At 37.4% G+C, this 27,662-nt stretch overlaps 1 long non-coding RNA gene across 1 annotated transcript in view; it reads right to left on the reverse strand.

Annotated features, from left to right (window-relative positions):
- The window catches only part of LOC140599099 (uncharacterized), a 65,636-nt gene extending 53,400 nt beyond the window's left edge, over positions 1 to 12,236 (reverse strand). The window contains exon 1 of the long non-coding RNA XR_012001832.1: positions 11,851 to 12,236. This is a non-coding gene — a long non-coding RNA (uncharacterized lncRNA). The remainder of the gene's footprint in view (positions 1 to 11,850) is intronic.
- Between the last annotated feature and the right edge of the window lie 15,426 nt (positions 12,237 to 27,662).

Genomic DNA, 27,662 nt, shown 5'->3' on the forward strand with positions numbered 1-27,662 from the left:
ATAAATCTGCACTGCTATTAAAGCTATAAAATATCTGGCTAAGCATATACCAATAAACAAATCCTACTGCATTGTCTGAAAGAAGCATATCAAAATAAACTATTCGTACCTAATATGGACTTTATCACCAGCTATTATACAGTGAATAAACTCTATTGCCTTACCTCAACTGAGAAAGCTTTCCTGCATCAGCATTTCTTAAGCTGCATGAATCACATGTAATGCTAATGTGTGGCAATAAACATCTTCAGCTGCACTTCACCCAGCTGGGGCTCCCCAGAAACGATGGTCACATTAATGGTAGTTTATCAAAGCCTAGTAGGAGTTTTGTAACTGGACACAGAAGTCATAGACTAGATACACAAGTACATATGTATTTTTATGTTTTTGTCTCACTTCCTTTAGATTCCTGGGCCACCCTTCAAAAAGTAAAAATAGTCCTCTGACCTCAAAATAGCCATTTTAATCATGAATACTTTCCGATGTCGTATGTTTTACAGGGTATTTTTTTTTTACATTTAATATTGAGTTATTATAGCTTCACAAGAGGTTGTAAAAAAATTCTGCAGGACAGTCCTATGTATCCTTTACACAGTTTCAAAAAATGAAAACTATAGTATAATAGAAGCCAGGAGATTGTATTGGTACGATCCACAGAGCTTATTCAGATTTCAATTTTATACACATTTATTCTGTGTCTGTGTGTAGTTTTACGCAATTTTAACCGGTGCACAGATTTGTTACTACCACCACCACCACCACCACGAGAGAGAACTGTTCCATCACCATAAATCTCTTTTGCGCTATTCTTTGATAGCCACATCCTCCCCTTCCCTAACTCCTGACAACCACCAATATGTCCTCTATCAATTTATTTCAAAAATATTATATAAATGGAATCCTACAGTATACAACCTTGTGTGACTGGCTTATATCCATGCGGCACAAATCCGTTGAAAGCCAACCAAGTTCTTGTGCTTTTCCATGTGGTATTCCTTTTTATTGCCGCATAGTATTTTAAGGTGTAGGTTTACCAGGTTTTGACTCATTGACCAGCTGGAGGACATTTAGATGGTTTCCAGTTTTTGGCTGTTGTGGCCAAAGCTATTAGGAACATTCCTGTACTGCTTTTGGGTGAACACAAGTTTTCATTCCTCTAGGATGAATACCCGAGAGCACAATTGCTGGGTGGCATACGGTAAGGGCATGGTTAGCTTTCTACGAAGCTGCCAAACAATTTCCAGAGGCGCTGTTCCATTTTATATCCCCACCAGCCACGTATGAGTGATCTAGGTTCTTAGCAGCCTCATTAGCATTTGGTGTCAAATGTAATCTTAAGGTCACGACTAGGTTGTAAATTTTTTGTGGTCGGGTGTGGTGTTATGTCACCTTCAAAACATGTTGATATTACAGAGTAACATTGATTTAATGGGACCTTTTTGGATATTTGCTATAACCAGGATATCAAACAGGACAAAGACATGCCTCTCCTCCAGGCAGGAGCTCTAGGTCTATTTGCATGCAGCTGCTGCCAATCCAAATGTCAGAGGCCAGGCAGGCGACATAAATGAGTAAAGCTGGCAGTGAATCAGGGCATCTGCAAAGGTGGTGGGGACTGTGGCCCACTGGAAAGCACAAGCCTGGCTAAAGTTACCATGTCTCCGGGCAGCCATTCCAGCTGTGCTGTCCATGTCCTGATTTTTCTGGGAACAGCAAACCATCCCTAAAGTGCAGTTTCTAAGTAGGAAATCTGATTTGTAAGTGGAGACGCCACTTTTGAAAGACTCCAGACTCTACAAAAAGTCTTCAGGATCAACTCTGGCCTCAAGACAAGTTGAGAATTATCATTTAGAGATAGGAGAAGCCCACTAAAAAGAAAATGTATGTGCAATCTTCTCAGTCACCAGGAAAAGGTTATTTTATATCAAAGGAACCTTTTTAGGGTAGGACTGCACTTCTTATACTCAAACGTGCTTATGAGTCACCTGAGGATCTTACTAATCTGAGTTAGTATGTTGGGATGTGGACTCTTCAGTCTTCTACACTTATTCTGTATCCCTTGACACTGCTGCTTCAGAAACCACTCTAAGAAGCCAGCATGTGGATAATATCTGCGCTGAACCCTGAAGGCTGAGTAGTGTTTGTAGGAATAAAAATGGACCCTAGCAGGGATCCCTGGGTGGCTCAGTGGCTTGGCACCTGCCTTCAGCCCAGGGTGTGATCCTGGAGACCCGGGATCGAAACTTGCATCGGGTTCTTTGCATGGAGCCTGCTTCTCCCTCTCTCTCTGTCTCTCGTGAATAAATAAAATCTTAAAAAAAATACCATCTTCTCTAGTAGGGTCCATTTTTTTTATCAGTTGTGTAGGTAGGTAAACTGGGAATTATCTGTGGAATTGTAAAATCTTCAGTTTGTATTGTAAATAGTTACACAAAAGTGAGGCAATAAACTTGAAAAGGCAGACATTGAGATGGCATCAGGTTAGATTTTCTTTTTATTCAGCAGCTTGGGAGAACACATGTAGTCAGATGACTATCAGTAACAAATGTCCACAGTTTCTATGATCACTCTCTTGATTATAAATGGGTCTCTCAGTTACAGTCAGGCAGTGGCACCCTGTCACTCAGTTCAAGAAGGGATAGTTACCTTTTGCCTCTTAAAAATATATATATTTTTTCACCTGAACTCCAAAGTCTCTCAAGGACTCTGGGAAACAGATACTCATCCTACTGGTTGTCAATATTTATATCCATAGGGACTCCAATTCTAAAGGTCTGGATATCTTCATTATTCTTGTTATTTTCTTCTTCAATAAGGAATTTTACAAAAACACAAAACATAAAACCCTTCTTTTCTAACCAAAAAAAAAAAAAAGTCAGAGGTCACACGATTATGGAAACACTAGCTTTTAGGGGTCATTGGTCCTGCTCAGACCACACATAAGTAAAACAAAATTTCCCCCAGTTAAAAATAGATGTAAAAAAAAAAGAAATGAATAAGCAAATGAATGAATGAACTTCTATTTTAGTAGAGGGATGATGTTTGTAATAAAAGGAGATGGAAAAAGAAAAGTGAGAGAACATATGGGACCAATCCTGAGGGAAAAAAAAGCAAAGAACTGATAAGGAGGGGAAGAAAGGAGAGGTGGGTCTAGGAAGATTTCCAGGCTAGAAATCGTCTTTGAAAGACCTGAAAAACTAAGCTGGAGAAAAACTATATCTATACAGGGTGGGGCATTTCTATCTCTGATGACTGATACCTAGCATCAGCATTATTTTTAGTTCTCTTCCACATTTTAGTTAAAATAGGTCTATTAATTGTTCTTGGTGTTTATATGGTTTCACTTTATGAGAAGCTATGGAAATGTCACATATATAATTTTTAATGAGGTCATTGCACACTATAATTTATTTTTACGGATTATAGAAATCCTTCCAATAAATCCATACTCCAAGTCATTATCTTTTTTTTTTTTTTATAATAGGTTCATTGTATGGGATGCTTGCAATGGCCTTGAGAAGATGGCTGTAGTCCACCAGCTGTAGCAGGTGTGATTGACCAAAAGTCCTTGTATCTATCTTAAATTCATCACCGTGTTTGCACAGAGGCCAGGTCTTCCACAAGCTGCTCCCTGCCAGTGATTGAGTGTGGCAAGGACAGTTTATCTGTTCCTGCTAGACATGGGCGCCCCTGAAGGCTGACCGGCTGGAAGACTGATGGCTTTGCCAAACCTACCTTAGACGGTGTGGAAGTCTGATGCTTCCACCCAATCTGCTCTCCCGGTCTTCTGACTGGAGTCAGACTTGCTTTGCAGCCTGAAGGCTCTCACAGTTTTATCTGTCTCCCTCCCAATTTGCCCCCCCCCCATATGCACTTTTCTTTAGGACATTCCCTCTATCTGCCTCTCTGAAGAAACAGGTTAAGCAATGCCTATATCATGATAAAGCATTCCTTTATTGGTAGACATTTAGCTTATTCTCAAATTTTTTTTGTTAATACAAATATCACAGTAATAAATATCCTCTACTTGTAACTTTATGTATTGGTAGTTTGTTTTTTCTTCTTTTGACTACATTCTGGGAATGCAGTTGATTAAAGGGTGTATATATTCATCATTTAAATAAATGTAGTACAATTACTGTCAATGAATACATTTAAACCAAGATACAACTTAGAAAAACCCTAGGTATTAATGAAATGTTTTCCTTATCCAGAAGTGACAACATAGCAAAAGTACAAACTAAGAAAATTGGTCTCTTAGTATGGTATCTATAATGTGTCCAGTTTAACAATAAACCCTTTGTAGGCTTACATAAAATATCAAATATTTGACAGAGCTATTAATAATATAGAAGAGGGGGGTAGCTTAGGTGGTTAGGCACCTGCCTCTTGGTTTCATCTCAGGTCATGATCTCAGGGTCATGAAATAGGGCCCTGTGTTGGGTTCTGTACTAGGCTTGGAGCCTGTTTAAGATTTTTTCTCTTCCTCCCCCTCTGCCTTTCCCCCCACCTTTCTCTCCCTCTTTAAATAATTAAAAATAATCTAGAATATGGATTAGTCCTTGCCTTTCGATTTCCAGCACTTATATGTAAGGGTAAACTAAGAAGAGACATAAAATGGAAATAATTCTAATATTTTCATTCTAATGTTAATGTTTATAAATCATTAATATTCAAAGACTGACATCTAGAATGTTTGTGTCATCTGTAGTCCTATTTATTTTTCCTTTTTTAACATTTTTAAGAATTAGTAAAACTAGACAGTAGTTGCAAATTTCAAATCCACACAATTGCATGGTACTTTACTGTGTTACATTTATCTCATCAATATGCATTACCTGGAATCTTGCATAACAATTGATCATAAATATGAGTTGAACAGAGTGGTTATTTAGAACAAATCATTTTCTGTGATGTTTATTTTTCATTTTATTTTCTTAATTTTAATTTCAGTTTAGTTAACATACAGCATCACAGTTTCAGATTTTAGGATACTTGTTTTCAACAGTACTGGGTAGCAAAAAAAAATTTTTTTTTTTTTTTTTTTGGCTGGCGGTAGCAAAATTTTTTGATCAAAAATAAATGCTGTGATGTCACAAGAGGGTGACATAGGCTGCTCCTGACCTTGCTCCCCATCATGGGAAGAAGATCTGACAACTATTGAAAAAGACACCACTGACATAATCCTAAAACAAGGGCTGAAGCACCTCCCCTATACCAGAGACCAAAACAGATGGCATTAGAAGGTAAGGGAAGTGGCCCAACAAAGGCACGATCACTCCTCCAGGCCAGTACAACATGACAGAAAGAGGTCTCCCCTGAGTCTTCAGTTTCTTCCCTGAGAAAAGAGAACCTGGGGAGACAGTGGAGCACCCTAGCATATAGGCGGCATTCAGATCTTGCACCACAGGGATTATGAAGGAATGTACAAGGCTCAAACACTGGAAATCTGATTGTGAGGGAGAAGGGCCTTACTGCAACCCACATATGGATTTGGCAGACCGAGTTCATACCTGCTGTGCTCAAGTAATAATCCTTACCTGGGGTATTGCTCATCTGCAATAGCAGGTCAGGGTATGCTCTGACTGGGAACTGGTGTGGTGCACACATGCCTAATTTGGATAATCAAACAAGAAGCTCTGCTGGCCCTAGATCCTGGCTTACCCATGCCCAGGCAATGAGCTGAATCACACTCCCATCTGCAGTGCTCTGACTTCCTGCCCCGTCTGACTGAAAGGGCTGGCGAGGATTCCTGGAAGCAGTGCAGTCCAGTGGCACTTGAGTGAAGAGGCAGGCAGACGGAGCTGATCACCCCCAGAACAAAGGCAGTAGTATGGTGCCAGGAGTCTTCTCATGCTAAGTACAGGCAGGGGAGTTAATTCATAGCCAAGGCTGAGTGTAGCTCCCAGCCTCTCCCAACTGGAGAGCCTGTTTGGGAAATTATGAGTAGCTCTGGAGCAGCCTCGTACCCTCCCACTCAGGGAAGGGAGCTAAAACACAACGCTACCCACTGTAGAGAGACCTTCCAGCCCCATCTGACCAGAAGGGCTGGTAACAACCCCTGGAGGCTGTGTGGCCCAGCAGTACTCAAGTCAAGAGGCAGGTGACAGAGCCAACAGTTTTCATAATAAAACCGTAGCTCTGTTCAGTCATGGAATGTGGGGTGTGGGTTGGCTTTAATGAAGGCAAAAAATAGAGAGCTTTTTTGGTTAATGAGCTGCTTCTCCTGCTACTCCCAGGCAGGGAATTTAACTCACAGCCACACTTATTACTGAATCCAGCTTTCAGCCTGTCTGACCAGGGAACCTAACCAGAGCACACCAGAAGCTACGTAACCCATTCAACAGCCCTATGTACAATGGCACTTAAACAGAGAGTACAGCCCCCTCAGAGCAAAACAGGCAGCCTCATCTGACCAGAGAATTTCGTGCACACTCTGGCCTGATTCAAGGGCCCTAAAAATGTGCTGTGAAGACTGTAGGTCCCATCATACTGCCTATCAGGGCAGAAAAGCTAATTCATAGTCCCATCTACTAATTAATATAAGACTGAGTCCTGATTGTCTAGTAAGACCTGACCATATAATTCAGTCAACCATGGAATATAGCCTATAACCTCACTTGGGCAGCAGTTCCATTGAACTGTTCTCAGCTCTTGGCTCTCTCTCCCATTCCCATCCTCAGAACACAAGTGGTTGCCTCACCTCAAAAGAGACAATAACAGGCCCACCTGCCCAATAATGTTGCTAGCAACATACCCAGAAACCCAAACTGAACTGACTGGTAAAGAAATCACCCTACCAAAACAAACCTGTAAAGTCTGGGACAGTAGATCAGTTGCCGAAATGTGTACACCTCAACATAAGCAATCAGGCAAATATAACAGGACCAAAAGAAAGCGATAAGGCTCCAAGAACTGATCTTAAAAAAATAGAGATCTGTGAACTGTCCAGATCCAGAGTAATACACCTAGGGAAGTTTAGTGAACTACAAGAACACAAAAACAGACAACTAAATTAAATTAGGAAAGCAATGCACAAACACATGAGAAGTTTGAAAAAAATGAAAGCAATAAAAAAAATCCCAAACAGAAATGCTAGAGTTGAAAATACAATAACTGAAGAATTCAATGGAGAATTTCAAGAGTAGATTTGACAATGCAGAAGAGATATTTAGTGACCTGGAAGATACAGGATGTTAGAAATTACCCAGTCAGAAGAACAAAAAAAAAAAGAAAAAGAAATAGAGAAGAATGAAGAAAGCCCATGGAAATTTAGATACAATGAAAGAAACGTTAACATTATGAGAATTCCAGGAGAATAGAAAGGGATAGAATGTATTTTTTAAAGCAATAATGGCTGAGGATTTTTCAAGCTTACAAGAGAAATGGTCATCAAAATACATGAGGCCTTAAAAAAAAAGTCCTAGATAAATTGAATCCAAAGAGGGCTACACCAAGACACATTATAATTGTCAAAAGTCAAAGACAAGGAGTTTTAAGAGCAGAAAGAGAACTTGCATACATGGGAAATCTCATACTATTGGGATATTTCTCAAAAGATACTTTTCAGGCCAGGAAAGTAGGGGATAATATATTCAAAATATTGAAATAACTGTCAATCAAAAATTCAATATATAGTGAAGTTGTCCTTCAGAAGTGAAGCAGAGATAAAGAATTTCCCAAACAGAAGATGCTAGATTACCACTCACCTTACAAAAAAACGCCAAAGGGAGTTCTTTGAGTGGAAGTACAAGAATACTAATTAACACCATAAAAACATTAAAAGATAGTGTAAGTCTCAGTGGTATTGGTGAATATAGAGTCATAACTACATTCTGCAATAAGGTAATAGTGGCACATAATTCACTCTTAACTTTAATCAAAAAGTTTAAATATATATAGTAAAATACCATTTACATGTGTTTTCTATATGTAACTACAATCAGATTATTAGAATTATGGTTAATAGCAATAACCTAAAATATGAGGGGAAGAAGATGTAGAAGTATAAAGCATACAAATTCTATTAAAGTTGTTTTCAGTTTAAAAAGGGGTGTTACAATTTCAAGATATTTTATGTAAGTCACATAGTAATCACAAGGGAAAAATCTTGCAGTAGTTAATTATAACAAAGAACGTGATAAAGTCGAAGCATACAGATACCAGAAGACATCAAAACACAACCAAAGGCAGCAGGATAAAAAACAACAGATCTACAAAACAACCAGGAAACAACAAAATGGCAACGGTGAGTCCTTACATATCAAAAATTACTTTAAATGTACACAGAATTTTCCATTTACAAATTATGGAATAGCTGAATGAATAAAATAAGATCTAATAATATGCTCCCAACCAGAGACTAATTTAAGCTTAAAAGACACAGACTGAGAATGAAGAGATGGAAAAGATATTTCAAGCAAATAGTAACCATACAAAGCAGGGTTATCTACACTTACATCAGAAAAATAGACTTTAAACTAAAAATGGAAAAAAGAGCCAAATAATGTCATTTTATAATTAGTTATCAAAAGATATAATTGTAAATATTTATGCACCCAATATTGGAGCACTTAAATACATAAAGCAAAAACTAGCAGAGTGAAACAGAAATATAAACAGCAATACAGTAATAGCTAGGGACTTTAATACTCTACTCTCAATGGGTATATTAGATAAATAAGTAAACAGCATATTTAAACATTGTTACAGACCAAAAGGACTGGATAGGCATATATAGAACATTCTATCCACAGCATAATGCACATTCTTCTCAAGTACACATGGAACATTTTGTAAGTCATATGTTAATCACAAAATACCTCTTAGCAAATTCAAGAAGATTAAATCATACCATGTACCTTCTCTGACCACAATAACATAAAACTAGAAATCAGTAACATAGAGGAGCACATGGAAATTTCATGAACACATGGTAATTAAACACTCTCCTGAATGACCAATGAATCAAAGAAGAAATTAAAGAGGAACTCAATTTCTTGAGACAAATGGAATGCAAACACAACACTAAGGAAGTAGAAAAAGGAAAACACAGAGCCCAAACTTAGCAGAAAAAAGAAAAACTGATTAGAGCAGAAATAAATGAAATAGGGAATAGAAAATATTATTTAAACTAATAGTTGTCTTTTTAAAAAACATGCAAATTGATAAACTCTTAGCTAGACTAACCAAGGGGAAAAAGGGGCCCTAATCAACAAAATAAAAGAAAAAGATGACATTAAAACTGATACCAAAGAAATACAAAGGATCATAAGAGCCTGTTAACAAACAAGACAACCTAGAAGAAATGGAAAGATTCTTAGAAACATACAACTTACTAAGAGTAAATCAGGAAGACACAGACAATCGAAATAGACCAATTACTAGCAATTAGATTGAATCAGTAATCAAAAAATCTCTGGACCACATTACTTCACAGGTGAATTTTACCAAACATTTAAAGAAGAATTAACAAACAATCCTTCTCAAGCATTTTTAAAAAGTCAGAGAGTAGGGAATACTTCCAAACTTATTTTATAAGGCCACCATTATCTCGACACCAAAACTAGAAAAGGACACTATTACAGGCCAATATCCCTGATGAATATAGATAGATGAATATAGATGAATATAGATCCCTGAATCCAGTAGCACATTAAAGCATCATACTCCATGATCAAGTGGGATTTGTCTCCAGAATGCAAAGATGGTTTAACATGTGCAATTCAACCAGTGTGATACACCGCATTAGTAGAATGCTTTTCTTCTAAGTGAAGGAACAAGAGAAGGATGCTCATACTGACTAGTCTTATTCAGCATAGTACTAGAAACCCTAGCCAGAGCAATCAGGCAAGATTAAAAAATAAAGGTATCAGGAAAAGAGGAACTAAAATTTAGACTCAACTAAAAAACCATTAGATCTTATCAATGAATTCAGTTAAATTTCAGCAAAATTAACATACAAATGTCAGTAGTGTTTCTACACACTAACAGCAGGTTTGGTGCAAAATAAAAAAAAGCATTTACAATATGATCAAAAACAACAAAATACTTAGAAATAAACTAAAAGAGAAAAATATCTACTCAGAAAATTACAAGACACTGATGAAGAGAAGTGAAGACAACGCAAATGGAAAGGTATCCTGTGTTCATGGCTTAGAGGAACTAATATTGTTAAAATGTCAATAGGGCTAAAATTCACATACAGATTTAATGAAATTCCCATCAAGATTCCAATATATCATTTTTTATAGAAATAGAAAAATCACTCCTAAAATTTATATGGAGCCATAAAAGACACTGAAGAGCCAAAGAAATGATGAGAAAGAAGAACAAAGAAAGGTATTATGGTAAGTGTAAAAAGTTAAAGAAAAATACCACATGATCTCACTTGCCTACAGAATTTAAATAAACAAAAATAATAATAACTGATAGAAAATGATAGAAAAAAAGAGCTTAGACTACTTCCGGTTGCCAGAGGCAGATAGTAAGTATAGGAGAAATTTAGAAGAATGTGGTCAAAAGGGTATAAACTTGTACTTATTAGAGAAATAAGAACTAGGGATATAATGTACAACATGATAAATATAGTTAACACTACTGTATGCTATGTAGCAAAGCTGCTGAGAACAATTCCTATGAGTTTTCACAAGAGGAAAATATGCTTTTTCTTTTCTTTATACTGTATCTGTATGGGAAGCTGAGCCTACTGTGGTAATCATTTCACAATATATGTAAACCGAACTATCACACCGTCTACCTTGAACTTCTACATTAATGTATGCCAATTATTTCCCAATAAAACAAAAAAATGAACACCTGTATCATTGTCAAAAACCATTTGTGTTTAAATGGAATTTGCATAAAGCAGCTTTTTGTATATTTCCCAATTATTGTACTTATGTATAAAAAAAGAATATTATGCCATTTTTCCTTAATAGGCAAGGATAGCATAATATAGATCAGGATATAATTTAATATAATTTAAAAACCACTACAGAACTATATCCTTTGAGACCAGCATCTCTGTAAGTACTTTTATATATTCTGCTAAAAAATCAAAACACTGTTTCTATCTATACAGTGAGCCACATACTATCATGTCAAAATTAAACATCTGATCTAGAATTACTGCAAGGAAGGGAAAAATAAAAAAACCACAAATGCTATTTTAAAAGCTTGCTACTCTGATGAATTAACCAAAGGTGCTTTTTAGACAGATCCTTCTACATACTTTTTGCTAATATGTGTAATAACTGAGATGTACTCCACAGTCATATTTTTTTTAAGAAAATCTTTAGTGAGTTTTTCATTATCCTTTTAATGAAAACTCTTTCATGGGGGGAAAAAAAAGGAAACCACACTATCTTATGTGATATGAGGTATGAAATTAACCAGGTGCTATTTTTACCTTTTCTGGTCACAATGGACATAGAAATAGGAGGAAAACTTGAATATTTTTCAGATTTGGTACTAGGTAGGTAAAAACCTACCCAGGCAAAACTCTGCAAAGCACACAGCAGAAAAACAGCACCTCTTCATTTTTACCTTGGTCAATATAGACCTTTCCATCTTAAATATTTTATTGGCTATTTAAAATAATTTAGAAAAATAAGATGATTTTAAAAGATATCACCTAAACAGATTAGTCAAGTCTATGAAACGTACTGAGCATTTAAATGTTTTCTATCTCATTTTAAAGGGACATTTACAAATGTAGCCATGCACTATTTTAGAAATCGGTAATCAAGAGACTTCCCACCCCAAATAAGCCTAGTAAATAATTTTTAAGAAGCTTAATATAGAATATATATGCTTTAAATAAATGTATATGAACACATCATTACTTACCATTGTGCCTGCTAGCTTTTCTATGGAACGGGACTCTATATTTTCTCTCTACCCTTCTCCACTCTGCTCTGCGCTCCTCAGGCTAAAGAAATGAGCTCCACCAATGGGCTCCCTTGTCCTCTGGCTTCTGGGTAGTTTTGGCCGATGGTTCTTGAGCACTTGCAATGGGCTGGACTCTCCCAAGCCTAATCTAGTGAGGAAAACCTCACAGCACCCCCACAAAGAAAGGTGGGAAAATACAAGCTGGAATGATGTTCTGTTAATTGTTCACATTAATTTTTCCTTCTAGTAATCATGGTATTGATCCGGCTACACATTTTATCCCAGCATCGCTATTCTCAAATGCTCTCCAGAATTAGACTTCTATTACCAGCCAAGAAAGTGCTGGGTAAACTCCAGTGTTTGCCGTTCTTCTGTAGCCAGTGAGACATTTATATCTATTCACGCCTTGGAAAAATTCAAGAGTTTTTTAACTTCCTTACAAGTTCTCAAGGAGATGACCTCTTTTTAAGCCCTTTTTAAAAAGATTGTATTTATTTACTTGCAAGAGAAAGAGAGCATGAGAAAGAGAGAGAGAGAGAGCACACAAGCAGACTCCCTGCTGAGCAGAGATCCAATGCAGGGCTCAATCCCAGGACCCTGAACTCATGATCTGAGCCGAAGGCAGATGCTCAACTGACTGAGCCAGCCAGGTGCCCTGAAGATAATCTCTTAATAGGGTCCCACTGCTTCATAGGATCTCACTAACCCCAAGGAGCAACAACACTTTAACATTAATTCTGATAATGTACCTTAAAAACTTAACATCTAAGATTTCAATTTTTCCTTTTAAAGCAGGAACAGTGATTTGAATATGGTAAACAATTGGAATGACCAACTTTAATCAAAATAATTAGATTAACAAATTAACAACTCCAATACCCCAATCCCAAAAGCATTCATATAAACCTAATGACAGGGAGTTACACTGCCACACACGCAGGAACAGAAACCCAGATGCAGTACGATTTATTCTGAGTCACTCCCCACAGGGAGTGGGCAGAGGGGAAGTAACTCAGAAGGGGCCAGGAGCAGGTATGTGAAGGCATGAACAGGTTTGCGGTGGACATACAGTGTATGGTGTGTAACGTACCCCAGTTCAAATGTGGAAGGTAGATGGGCAGAGGCTGATGTGGAAATGAGGAGTTACACTTATAAAGCATTATTTTTTTTAAAGATTTTTTATTTATTCATGATAGACATAGAGAGAGAGAGAGGCAGAGACACAGGCAGAGGGAGAAGCAGGTTCCATGCAGGGAGCCCGACATGGGACTCGATCCCGGGTCTCCAGGAATCACACCCTGGGCCAAAGGCAGGTGCCAAACCGCTGAGCCACCCAGGGATCCCCAAGCATTATTTTTTTTAAACACTTGCTAGTTTCTGCCTCTGGGCATTCTGCCAAACTATTCTCATTTATTCTGGAGCGCTAGTCACTACAAGGAAAGTATAAAATACATACTTGTAAGATGTATGCCTTCTCAGAAAATACGCCTTGAATGACTGGATCAAATAACATTCTTTTATAATTTTTTGCTGTGAATCTTCCCAGGAGTTTAAAATTTTTTTAGTTATGAGTTTCCTAGATACTCAGTAGTTTAAGGTTTTCTTCCCCCCAACCTTACTGAAGGACAGACAAGTTATAAGATATTTGAAGTATAGAACATGAGGATTTTATCTGCATGTACATTGAGAAAGGAGTCCCCGAGTTAATTAACCCATCCGTCACCTCACATTTTACACTTCTGTGTGTGAGACCATTAAAGTTCTGCTCTTAGCAAGTCTCGATTAGACAGTTCATCCTTATCAACTCCAGGGATAGTGCCATGCATTACATCCTCAGCTCTTATTCATCTTCCAGCTGAAACTTCGTAGTCTTTTATCAACCTCTCCCCATTTCCTCCACCCCCAAACAACCCATCTTCTATCATTTCTAGGAGTTCAACTTAAAAAAAAATGATACCATGCAGTATATTTCTTTCCACCTGGTTATTTTACATAGCTTAATGCTGACCAGTTTTATCCATGTTATTGATAAGGGCAGGATTTTCTTCTTTGATAAGACTGAGTCCCCACTATAACGTATACCACGTTCTTGACCCATTGGTCTATCCATAGATGCTTGGGTTGCTTCCATTCCTCAGCTACTGTGAATAATGCTGCAGTGAACACGGCAGTGCAGATGAGATATATTGCACTTAAAACAGGAAAATATTGTGACTATTTGGGACAGCCTTTGGTCGGGTAACTTCAAAGTCACAGGGAAGTTTATTCCGAAGTAGACTTAAAATCATCAAAATAATCATCTAGAGGTACGTATAGATAACTTTATTTCCCATTTCCTTGTTTGCAGCTGGTTCTAAAAGCAACGATTTCAGCCGTGGCCTGTGCTCAGGGCTTCAAGGTACCTCTTGACTCAACCAGCAGCAAACGTCCATGGTCACATTCCCATTGGTGGAAAGATTGACCCCATCCATAGGACATCCGTGTATTGGGAGTTTCTCTCGCCCTCCTCTCTGTTGCAGTAATGCCTATTCATTTTTAAAGGCTCAGTTTCGGGACATTACCCTCCTAGAAAACTTCCCTGACCAATTAGGCTGGAGTCCTGGCCCCGTCTGTACTTATGCCTTGCACACTTAAAGATAGTCATGACCCATTGCTGCCCCTACTGTGTAGTTTAGTGATCATCTGGATGCTTCTTTTCCCACTAGACTTTGAACTCATTAAAGGTAAAAACTTTTTGCCTTCACATTCTCAGTGCCTAGCATGTTGTTGGCTATGAATACATACTTGTTTCATAAATAAATGAATTTCACCTTTTCTTATACCAAGGCAAAGCCTCAAACAGTTGCCCAGTTGAGCCTAACTCTCAGCAGAATAACAGATGCTAAAAGCGGTCAGAACAATTTCAGCCTCATCACAACAGCTAAACCTTTCTGGAAAGCGTCAGCTCTGGAAACGGTCTTCAGAAACTGTTGCTCCTAAATACAACCTATTCTTGACTTCCTTGTCATCGTTGTCAATTTTTTTTTTTTTAATATAGTGTTTGTGGTTTAACTTCAAAAGGTACCATGCCAGCAAGGCAATCCATTGGTTAACCCTTGCTAACCTTGGTTCTGGTCTGGCTTGAGGAACTATGATACTGGGGAGATTTCACGATTGATTGATTTCAGACATTATCCACTGTGGCTTACCTAACAAAGCATAATTGATTCATGGCTTTTTTAACCCAAAGAATATTCTATTTTATGATCCTTTGCTCAGAATGTTCTGTTGCCTGCACTCGTTTTTCACATCTTACGTGTGGTTGGGCATACATGAAATCACCTCGCTAACAATTTGTCCAGCTTTGCCCTTTCTTTCCAACTTACCTTCTGCCTTTCTATCATCAGCACTTGCTCCTGGTAATGCCCTGGTCCCATTCGGGGATACCTTGCTAGGTTGTCCTCTTCCAGTCTGGGACACAATATGGCCTTCCCACTGCTTGCTCACTCCTAGTCCATCACTGAGACCCTCAGTAGATCTTGTGGTTAATGACCTGGATTCCATCACTGCTGGGCTTTCTGAGCCTGTTAAGAGAATATTAGCAGGACTAATCTGATAAATGAATTTGTTCACTGGAGGAAGATTAAGAAAAAACTCAAGGATTTACGCAGTTACAATTACTGTTTTCCAATTCTATGGTTCTCTGCTTAGAGGGAAATGGGTTGTTTCATGGCCAATTATCAGGGGCTCATTTTGATCCTGAAGCATACTATACACTCTTCCATTCCGTATCTACGCAAAGAACCATCCCTGGTTTTGACATGGGATTTTGCAATATGTTTCAAGGTAAAATAGGGTTTCCAATTCTCACTTATCTGTCTTAAACACATTTTTTTTTTCTCTCCAGACACCTTGAAATTTGAATCCATGAGCGAGATACAGGGAAAAGAGGTATGATGTGGTAGAAAGTGGCCGCCTTTGATAGTAAAAGACACATTTGGGTCCCTAACCAGTCACTCACTGCCTATGTGACTTTGGTCAATTTTGTTTTAAAGTGTCTTAGCTTAAGTTTTATTATCTTAAATGGGAGGTCGGAATTACTGCTTTGCCTGTTTTGTAGGCTTTTTTTTTTTTTTTAAACCTAATCTCTATCAAGTCTAATTTTGTGTCTTGTTTTTTTCCAGAGATCCAAGAACCTTGCATACCCACAGGCATGAAGGTATTCATCTTTTTTATTTTCTAAAGTCTCTATGGCTTCAAGTTGAATGTTTAGGTCTAAAATAATCTATTTAATGCATCTATTATAGCATAAGGTGAAAAATGCCATCTACCATATTTCATGGGGAGCAAAGTGCCCCAAGCATGTTGATTTTCCCCATCCCTCATATATGCCTCTGCCTGTATAAGGCTCTCCTCAGGGCACCCTTGACCTCTGTGTTCCTCAGACTGTAGGTCAGTGGGTTCAGCATAGGATTGAAAAGGCTATAAAATAGGGAAAGAATTTTCTGCTGCTCCTCTGGGTGGTTGGATTTGGGGGCCATGTACATGACGGTGGCGCTGCCAAAGAAGAGCCCCACCACAGAGGTGGGAGGACCAGGTGGAGAAGGCCTTTCTGTGGCCTTCTGACCACCAAATAATTTTATGGGAAAAAATGTGTGCAAAATGTTTGTTCATGTACTCGTTTGCTAACTGCCAATTCTGTTACTCCAAAGCAAAAACTTCTTGTTCTATTAATTTTATCATCTTCAACTTTTATGATTTTTACCCTCCTGGTTTGGTTTTAATAATTTGGAAATACTGTTTCTATGCCAGGAAAGATTTTGTCAAGTTGAGGTCCTAATTTAAGACACATGCTGAGAGCGTCCATGCATGACACTCAATGATGAAACATTTTCACTACCTCATGAAGCACCTATTTCTCATTTGCGATTGAACAATACCTTCCATGTAATATAATTTATCTAGAATTTCCTACATTCAAAAGGTGCAATTCTCTATCTCAACAGCACTTCATATGTGCTATATTAGGTCACAAATATTTGCTTTATGTGTCTTTATCTCCCAACAGACTCAGGACCACAACTCCTAGACACCGTTCATGTCTGCAGCCTTATAAATAGGCCTAAAGGGCTTAGCATGGGAACTTCAAAGTAATTGTTTGGAGATTTGCTCAGGATTCACTGATGGGTGATTCCAGTAAGTGATTAAGCATGGGCTACTGAAACACTGCCTACCATACAGGCACAAATTCACTTATTTTTCAGTCTTATGAATGTTGCAGAAATGCAGGCTTTAAATTTGCCCAAAAGGTCCTTAAAATCTGCAACTGGAGATTCCACAACAAAATAGTTTATTTCACATACATTGAGCATAAAACAGTGTGAATGGCATAACACATAGGATAACGCTGTTGCGTATTTTTGTGAGGATACCTGCTGGATCTAGACCTTTGTGTTGCCCAAGAAGCAGTATTTTTAACGATTAAAAATGTATTGGCTGACATAAGTTTCTAATATGGTAAACTACATAAAGTTATTCATCACAACTTTAAAGAGAGAAATATTCATGAATTATGTTGATTTTCCAGAGTCTCATGCACTGGAATAGTGAAGTATTTATCTCATTGATAAATAAGGGGAGCACGGGCCCTATTTTTCTCTTTCAACACACGTCTAACCCAAAGTGAAAAGAATGGGCATCCAGGCACGTCGCTGCCGTGCACGCTGCTGATTAGAGGGCCCAGAGTGCGAGGGGTAGCAAGGGTTTTCCGCCCTTTGTCTAGTGAAGCCTGTCTGCCTGAAGAGTTCAATGAGGTTTTTAGCATATTATTCTCATTAGGCTATGCAGGAATTTCATTTTGCAAATCCAATTAATACGAAGAGATGATTGGTGGCAAAATTCCTGCCCGTTACACCGAAAATTTTCATTTACTTTGCAGGGTGGAAGTTACTGAAGCAGAGCTCACTGCATTTTAGGACAAATTAACTCATGGCCAGTGAGGGAGAGAAACATTGGAGAAGGTGATTTCCCCGCAAAGGCATCACTCACTTGGGGGAAACCAGGTCCATTTTGAGGATGTATGTGGACCATTTCTTTCATAGGAAAATTTGGAGCACTTTTGATTTTAAAATTCAAGTATTGGTGACTTTTAGTATTTCTACAAACTAAATGCACTTGAAGTAGGTCTGGGCTATAGGCAATTTTAAAATAAAGTGGCTGGGAGCGCCTGGGTGGCTCAGTCGGGTTAAGCAGCAGACCCTTGATTTCGGCTCAGATCAAGATCTCAGGGTCCTGGGATGGAGTCCTGGGCCAGGCCCGCACTCAGTGGGCAGTGGGCTTGGGATTCTCTCCCTCTTGCTCTGCCTCCCCCCACTCACCAGCATGCTCTAAAAGTTAAATTTTTTTTTAAGACTTATATAATGCAAATAAAATGAAATAAAGTGGTTTAAATGAGGAAACCGTTATCTCGGATCCTGATCTAGGAATTTTTAATTGCTAGTTTTCCATACTATTGAGGTGAATATCCTTTAATAGTGAGATGCACAAAAGGAGAAGCAACATCACTTTGATATAAATGCAGAAAAAGGATTTTAAAAACATCCAAAACCCTTCAGGAGCTAACAGTAGGTCCAAAAGCGGCCCAGGAATAAATAACTTCTATGAATTTATCAAAATTTAAGGAGTATACACTCTCCCTAACTAAAGTCAAAAAATGTTTTCTAAGGCCGAGTTTTTTCTCTGTCTTTTCTTTATAACTGGGTGGCTTTTGAATCCCTGATAATGGGACTCTTCTCTTTAAAAGTTAACGGAAACCCTTTGCTAAAAGTGAAACACAGGGATGGCAGTACACATAAGTGCTGACCTCACAATCCAGCATTGAGATTTCGAGTCTCTAAGTTTCCTTTTTTTTTTTTTAAGGACCTTAGTAATAGTCATTTTGGTCCGTTTTGAATAAGAAAAAAGAAAAGGTGTTTCCCCAGTATCTTTCACGCTTCCCCTCCAATTCCCTCACTCCTTCTTCCCACAGTTCATACAGGTCCCAAAGCAATCTTACCCTACAATTAGATCTTGCTCATGTAGGTTCATCATTGCCTTGAAGCTTTTTCTCAAGTTTGATGGTAAGGAAACATCCTAATGAAAAAGTGAAATCTTAGTTGAAGTTACAAGTTTTGGGGGTTCACAATAGAAATTCTAAAGAAGTTCCTTTTTGTACACATAAACACGCATTCCACAAAGCGCAGCTAGGAGTGATACATTAGTGTAGCCCATCAAGGGCAAAAATACACCAAAGAGACTCAAAAGTACTTTTAAGCACAGAAAAGGCTACGAGTGATATCAAGTCTCCTTTACTTGTGTTAAATACTGTAAATAAAACAAGGAAACCACTTAGAGATGCATGTGAGAAATCTATTGAGATTTGATGTGTAAGAAGCAAAAAAAGCAAATTGCAACAATGCATTTCTAATTTCAGAATGGAATTTTTTTCTTGTGCTTATAGAAAGCATAAACAGGACCTTGAAGAGTTTGGGAGGACTTTTTACATAATACTTTTGCCAGGAAAAAAATAGTTTGACTATTGAAATTTGAAAGTAGATTTGAAACAAACAACATGGTAAAATTCAAGTACTTTTAAGTCAAGTTTATTTCCTTCTGGTTAGTCGCTGCAAAAACCTAAAATAAAATCTTAAAAAAATATTGGTCTTTTCATTCTCTACATAGTGTCTTTCACAGAGAACTTCTTTAAGTACAACTTCTATTTCATAGATGATTTTGGTATTGTGTCTAAACAGTCATTGCCAAACCCAAGGCCATCCAGATTTTCCATGCCGTTTCTAGGAATTTTTTAAGATTTGAGAATGTGCATGCCTGTGAGAGAGTGTGCAGGGACAAGGAGCCGAAGGGGAGAGAGAGAAACAGATGCAGACTCTGTGCTGAGCACAGATCCCAAGGAAAGGCTTGATCACATGACCCCGAGATCAGGACTGGAGCTGAAACAAGAGCTGGAAACTTAACTGACTACACCACCCACATGCCCATAGGAGCTTAATTTTAAATGCAACAGACCTATGATCCATTTTGAGTTAATTTTTGTGAAGGGTGTAAAATCTATGTCTAGCTTTTTTTTTTTTTTTGTCACATACAGATGCCCAGTTGTTCTTGCATCATTTGTTGGAAAGACTATCCTTTAATTGCTTTTGTGCTTTTGACAAAAACTATATTTATGTGGGTCTATTTTTGGGCTCTTCTGTTCCATTAATTTACCTATTCTTTTGCCAATACCACACTTGAGTACCATAGCCTTATTTAAGTCCTGAAGGTTGCTCCTGCCTCCAGTATTGGGTTGGCTATCCTAAGTCTTTTGCCGCTCCATATAAACATTAGAGTCTGTTAGGCAATATCCACAAAATAACTTGCTGGGCTGTTGACTTGGAATACATCGAAACAGTTGATCAAAAATAGAACTGACATTTTTAGCAATATTGAATCTTCTGATCGTGATGGTGAAATATTTCTCCATTTATTTAGTTTTGATTTCTTTTGTCAAATTTTGTAGTTATCTTGTTATAGACATATTTTTATTAGATTTATACTCCGGTATTTTTAGTGCTAATGTAAATGATATTGTGATTTTTTAAAAAAGGTTAGTCATTTATTTATTCATGAAAGACACAGAGAGAGGCAGAGACATAGGAAGCAGCATCCCCTCAGGGAGCTTGATGCAAGCAAGATGTGATTCCAGAACTCTGGGATCATGACCTGATCCAAAGGCAGACGCTCAACCACTGAGCCACCCAGGTGCCCCTGGTATTGTGTTTTTAATTTCAAATTCTAATTATTCCTTATCAGTATATGGGAAAGCTGCAGACTTGTAGATTAACCTAATATCCTGCAACTTTATTATAATTGCTTATTAGCTTCAGAAGTTTATGGATTCTTCTGGATTTTCTACATGCACAACTAGGTCATCTATAAAGACACTTTTCTTTTCCATCTCATTTGTATTCTTTATTTCCTTTTGTCCTACTACGTTAGGTAGGTCTTCCAGTATGATGTTGAAAAGGACTATTGAGATGGAACATCTTCGCCTTGTTCCTTAGCTTAATGGGAATTTTAGTTTCTCACAAGTATGGCATTAACGCTAGGGTTTTTTTGGGAGATATTCTTCACTGTATTAAGGGAGTCCCCCTATATTCCTAGCTTGCTAAGAGTTTTTATCATGAATTGGCTTGTGTATTTTTGCACTGAATTTGTTAATGTTTTTAGCACTCTTTACAATTAGATTGTAGGTTGTATATTAGTAGAAGTTGTATAAATGCAATTGTTCTTGTGTGTGTGGTGTTTGTTGTTTGTTTTCAGAGGAGGGCTAAGCCAATTTTCTCCTGATCATTTGAGGGGAAAAAAAAATTTAGGAACATGCTCTTGCTTCAAAAATAGAGTGGAAAACATGGTTTTGAAGAGAGAAAGCCTTCAAATGTTTTGTTAAGCATTCATAAGATGATAATGGCCATGAGAATCTCCCATCATCCACTACCCATCACAACTGTTAATCACTTTCTCTAAGTGCTTTTCCATTTGGCAAATGATAGCTTAGTAGCTCTCAGTGGAGATGCATAGCACATCCTCTACTTAATCACATGGAACATTTAAGCAAAAAGAGACAGTTTCACCTATAGGCAAGTTGTTCACTGACATCTTGAATTATTTCTAATATGCATGAGGTTTTTACTTCATCATCAGACAGTTGACTCATGATAGAAATTCAAGAAACTTTAACCTTGCTCTTTACATCTCTAATTTTTTTTTTAAATAAGTACACAATGGGAAGAGGGAACTTTCATTGCCTCTTCAGCTTGGCTACTCTTTCTGGTTTTGGTTAGTTCTGCCCCTAGGTCTCTGGCTCCTGAGCTTCTCCATCATCCTCCCACACTAGATCCCTACTTCAGCTGCTTGGTTTACTGCTCTGCTTTGTGCAGCTGCCTCTAGGACTCTGCTTCCCTATCGATTTTATAAAGGATATCAATACGATGCTCTTCTGTACCTAATACCATAAGATCTAGAAACGGCTCTAGGAGTTCCCCTTCCTCCTTAGTGTTCCTCCCTCCTTTCTCAACTTCTCAGCTTTGAAACTCAGGGTATCAGGTCCTTTACCTGACTGTTTATTGATACCTCATTCTTATTCCTCAGTATTTATGGCTTCTGACTGTCACTCTAACACTGTTCTTGACTTAGTTCTTTGTCACTTTAATATCCTCTCGGTTCTTTGAATCCACTTCTCCAAGCATTTAATCCTCTATTCTCCATCAGCTACTCACTCCATGAGAAAATCTTGCCTTTGCCATTAGTATAACTAATTTAGCACTGCAATCACGTGATCAAGATGGCACTATTAGAACTTGGGACTTAGATCACCACTATCCACAGAAGTGTGTTGTTTGTTTCAGCAAAACTTTGCTAAGACTAAATTATATATTGTCAAATGACTGTTTTCTTCAGGAAATTCCTGTGGATCAGTTTATCTAATATCTTTATCTAAGTCAGCTCACTGGGGTAAAAATCTCCCTACAACAATTATTTATCTGGTCCTGCTTCAAGACCCACCCTTGTTTTGTCTATCAACCAGTTTTGTTCAATTCTCAGCCTTGAAAACTTCACTTTAAAGCTTAAGCCCACACTCCTATCCTTCCAAAGACGCTTTCCGGACTTCCTCCTTGGGAAGCATGGCTGAGACTGTGAAGTTCATGTTCTCTCTTACTGCAAGGAGTTCTAATAAACTTAGTTTTCTTGCTGATGTTTTGATATCTTGGAGACTTTAACACAATTCACCCATGATGCTAACTTCAGGCTTTCTACCCTCTGAAGCTATTACAAAATACTCCCTCCACGCCAACTCCATCAACCCTACAACTCCAGGGAAAACTTAAATCCATTGATCTAATAACTATTCACTATCCTTCACCATCTCTTGATCTCATTCTCTCCATATCTAGCTTCAGTTCTCTGGTCAAAATCACCCCCCTCCCCCAATATCAAAGCTCCCACATATATGATCACATTTACTTGGAAAATTAACAACACTCATCAAATCTAATTCTCCTGTCCTCAGACCTAGGAAAGGATGGCTTGTGACACACACCCATGTGGAACAATTACATTTTAATTTTCTTAAAAATCTTGAAGTTGGTCCTTACTGTTGCCTGGAGCATATTCTCTGTTGCCTCAATTCACTAACTCTCACATTCTTCTATCCAACCACCCCCTCTCTCCTCAGAGTTCAAACATTCCCTTCTCAATTGAGTACTCCTAGTTCACTGAGCAACTTGAAGCAACAAGAAACCCCTTCTTCAGTTTCCATACCACATTTACTCACCTACCAGCATTTTAACAAAATCTTTTCTTCTCTAGAGTAAAATTATATCATCCCATCTCTACTTTTACTCATTTATTCACATCAATATACAAACATGCTATTATTTCTCCCATTAAAAATACCAAGCAAGCCAAGGTTTCTTAGCATCCCATTTTCCTTCAGCAAGCATCCCATTTCTCTGTTCTTTTTAAGAGGTTATCTCATTAAAAGGGTTTTTTTAGGGAGCCTGGGTGGCTCAGCAGTTTAGCGCCGCCTTCAGTCCAGGGCATGAAACTGGAGGCCTGGGATAGAGTCCCGTGCCCAGCTCCCTGCATGGAGCCTGCTTCTCCCTCTACCTCTGCCTCTCTTTCTGTCTCCCCTGGATAAATAAAATCTTTAAAAAAAAAAAAAGTTTTTTTAGGGGCACATGGGTGGCTCAGTTGGTTAAGCATCCGCCTTCAGCTCATGATCCTGGGGACCTGGGATTGAGCCCAGTATTGGGCTCCCTGCTCAGTGGAGAACCACTCCTCCCTCCTGCTTGTGTTCTCACTTGCTCTCAAAATCTTTAAAAAAAATTTTTTTTTAAAGGGTTATCATCTGTGTGCCATGTATACCTTTCTATCTTAAATCCACGCCAGTTAGAACTTTTCCATATTACTAAAACCAATAGTTGCTTTTAGTCTGATTTTTTTTTTTCCTAACTGAATATCTAGACCCTAGAGGGTCTTAGCCATGTTTATGGCTTCAAGTAACATTTAAATGTAACCAGTATAGTAACTTATCTTCAACTAGCACCTCCCCCTGAGCTACAGATCCCTCCACCTAATTGCTGACTGGACATTCTTACTTGGAGTCATCTTAAATTTACCATGTCCAAGATGGAAAGTCATCTTCTCCAAGTAGGTTTCTCCCACAATCTCTGTCATTTTATGGAAACTTCTAATTTCTTAGGCCAAAAACCTAAGAGTCATATTTAATTAACTTCTCCTTTTTCTACTTTATATTTAACTGGCTAGCAAATCCTCTTGGTTATATCTTCAAAATATATCCACAGTGTGTCCATTAATATATTCCTGGTGCAAATCATGAAGTTTCTTAGATTATCAAAAATAGCTTTCTAACTGGCCTATCACCCTTATCCACCTGAACACAGTAGCCAAAGTGATACTGATTGAGCAGCATCAGACTTTTTCTCTCCTGCTCAAAACTCTTCAGGATTCCCATCTCAGAGTAAAAGCAAAAGGTCTGTGATATTTTAAGAGTTCTGTGTGATCTTTTTCCCATTGCTCTCTATACTGCTCACCAGCTATTCCAGCTTCTGAGACTTCCTCAAATATGCTTGGTACATACTTACCTGAGGAAATTTCCATGTGTTTTTTCCATTTCCAGGAATACTATTCCTCCAGATATTCAAGGTCCACTCCCATAAAAGCTTGCCCTACATAGTTGTCCTAGTAAGGACTTTCCAGATCCTTTTATAAATCACAGTGCTCACTTCCCCCTGCATCCCTATCTTTTACTCTGGTTTATTTTTATTTCCTTAGTTTAGTATAGGTTTCCATAAACTAGATGCTAGATGTAATCTTTAACAAGAGTAAGGTTTTTTTCCTGATTTTTTTTTTTTTTTACTGTTCTAGCCCCTAAATCTAGAACATTGCCTAACATATGGTAAGTGCTAAATTTTGTTGAATGCATTAAAATTAATGCTTTAAAAAATCTGTATTTATTTAGGTTTTAGACACATCTCAAGTTACATTCTTCTATAGATTTTTAATCTGTTCAGTTGTTTTTGTTTCCTTTCTCCTAATATATAAATTACCTAAGTATTACTTTTATTATTCACCATACTTTCAGTAATGTTGCTTTGTTTCCTATGGAAGTTGGATCATAATACTTTGTTATTTAATGAGAGGTCACAAATCAGGACATTAAGTAGCACTTTTCTCAACTCTTATATTGATTGTGTGAGCCAACTTCGGAAACCAGGAATAAAATTATTTCCACGCCAAAGCCCAGATCATAGAGTCACTTTTAATAAAATATTGGGAAATTTTGCACAGAATAAAAGCGTAAAAGTTTTATATCCTACAAGTAACATTAAAGTAAATGCATTTGGGAAGAATTATTTCAGGCATTTCCAATGGACACTTTTATGAGGTGCTGTTGATCAACCTTTCTAAAGTATCACATTGAGCAGTTTTATTTCCCATCACATTTCTTCTTTTAGAAGTAGTAAATAGCTAGGATAATTCTTATTTCATCATCCCCGTCACATGTAACAAGCAATAATCCATCTTGTTTTCATTATTAAATACTGGTACTGAATATTGAAAGACTAGATATAACAACTCTGTCAAAGTCTTGCTGCTACCAAGGTGGTAATTTGGCCATGATTAATGGTTGGTTGTAAAAGAAATATGTAGGGTTAAATTCTGCTGCAACCAGGAACCTTTAAAAGCAGAGCAAAAAACCTACAACTCTAGAGTTTCCAAAATATGTGGCTGGTGTTTTTGCAATTGCAAGTAAAATGATTCTAGGTCAGGCATGGGCAGACACGTTAAAAGTTAGGATCTTCATTGTAACACGTATGAGAAATAATAGTAGAAATGGTACTCAGCAAATACCAAGATGGTGATAACCAAAATGGGTGAGATTTGGAAAATCCTGATTATTGAATTAATGACCAATCAATACCTAAATATTATTTAGTTACAGAAGGTTGAGTTACATTGGTTCACATAAAAGAGTTGCCAGATATCTACTCTCCAGAGAGAACATCTGTTACAGTATCTGACTCCAAATGACTGAATAAATGACCAAGGTTAAGTGTTAGACAATAGAGCAACTTAAGACATAAGTGTTTCAATCTTACTATTCCAGGGGGTTGACTCTTGCTAGTAATACTAAGAAAGGGAGAACTCATGGTCACTGCTATTCTTAAACAGGTACTCTGAACTTCACTCACTCTTTCATAGGTGTATGTTAATAGAAAAAAATATTTCCTAAAACACGGCATCCTTATATAGAAGTTAATTACACCTATACTTTTGTACATCTAGAACAAAAATGTCATTCTCCTGCTTTCCAACTCATTAAATGGCAAATATTTTTCTCAACTTTCCTTATGTAATAACTGTAGTTAAGTGGAAGTTATATTTGCTCTTTGAAAGTTTTGTAATCACATTCAGGAAAATCCGAGATTAGCACACCTTTGTTTTACTTTAACACAAAGTTGTACTACTTCTAGCCTACGCTTAAAATGTCTAATGCAATGGAGAAAGGCTTACGGTAGGGGAGAAAAAAACCAAACAAAACAAAACCAAGTGGTTGTTACTAGTTCAATACTTCAATACTTGCCTCCACCTTTTAAAAGCTGTGTGACTTTGAATAGGTTACATTAGCACTCAGAAAGTTATCTTTCTCATGTCAATTGAAAAAAATACCTCATTGTTTCTAAGAGAATGCAAAATATAGTATTTCATAAATTGTAAAGTATCATTCACATTTTATGAGTAAATGTATTTAGGTAAGTAAAAACACCTTAAATGTATAGAATTTACTTCAGATAGAATTTTATGATTTTCCTCCAATTTTGATTGTTTATGCATAATTATTGGGAACATATTTCTCAAAATGCCTAGACAAGTATGTGTGCTGATTATAAAGACTTACTGGCCCTTTATTTCTGGCTGAAAAATTTCTAAGCCTTTCCAAAAGCGATGATTTTTATCTGATTGTAATAATAGTTATAAGAACAGGTTAAGCAAGTTCATTTCCAGGCATAACACAAATCTTTACTATTTATTTACATTCAGAAATTTTATTTTTCTGTGCCTGTAACTATATGGGATTTTGAAGGCAATGATGTACAGAGCGCGTGTGTGTCACATAGCTTTACTGTGATCATGTAGACACATCTCTGTATTACTTGCTTGTTAAAATGTTGAGATGTGCACAGCAATCCAACAAAAGTAGTGTCTAATTACCACTTCGAGTTTGCCCTCTTTCTCTTCATCTATGTAGCAGGCATAATAGTATTCATCTTGAAGTGTTGTGTGCTCAAATAAAAGAGATACAGTAACTTTAAAACTATAAGAAAATCTAGAAGGAGATCTTTACGATCTTAGAGTTGTCAGGGACTTAGGAAAATGAAAGACCACACCAACCATATCAGAAAAAGTCCAGGTTTGATTAGATGTTTTTTATGCTATGTGAAAAATTAAGCAGTGCATTAGGAAAAGTATGGAATACACAGCAGAGATCAAAATCAAAATCCATAAGACAACATTAAAAATTTCAAAATAATCTTCATATACATTAGGAAAGGAATGGATATACATTTCTCACCTCATGAATTCAAGAACAATGTTGATTGGAAATTAATGAAGTGTTAAGCTCATGTGACTTATACACAAAATGCTATATTTAAAGGGCAAGTACGCAG

The sequence above is a fragment of the Vulpes vulpes genome, chromosome 5 (assembly GCF_048418805.1).
Source record: "Vulpes vulpes isolate BD-2025 chromosome 5, VulVul3, whole genome shotgun sequence".
NCBI classification, from domain to species: Eukaryota; Metazoa; Chordata; class Mammalia; order Carnivora; family Canidae; genus Vulpes; species Vulpes vulpes.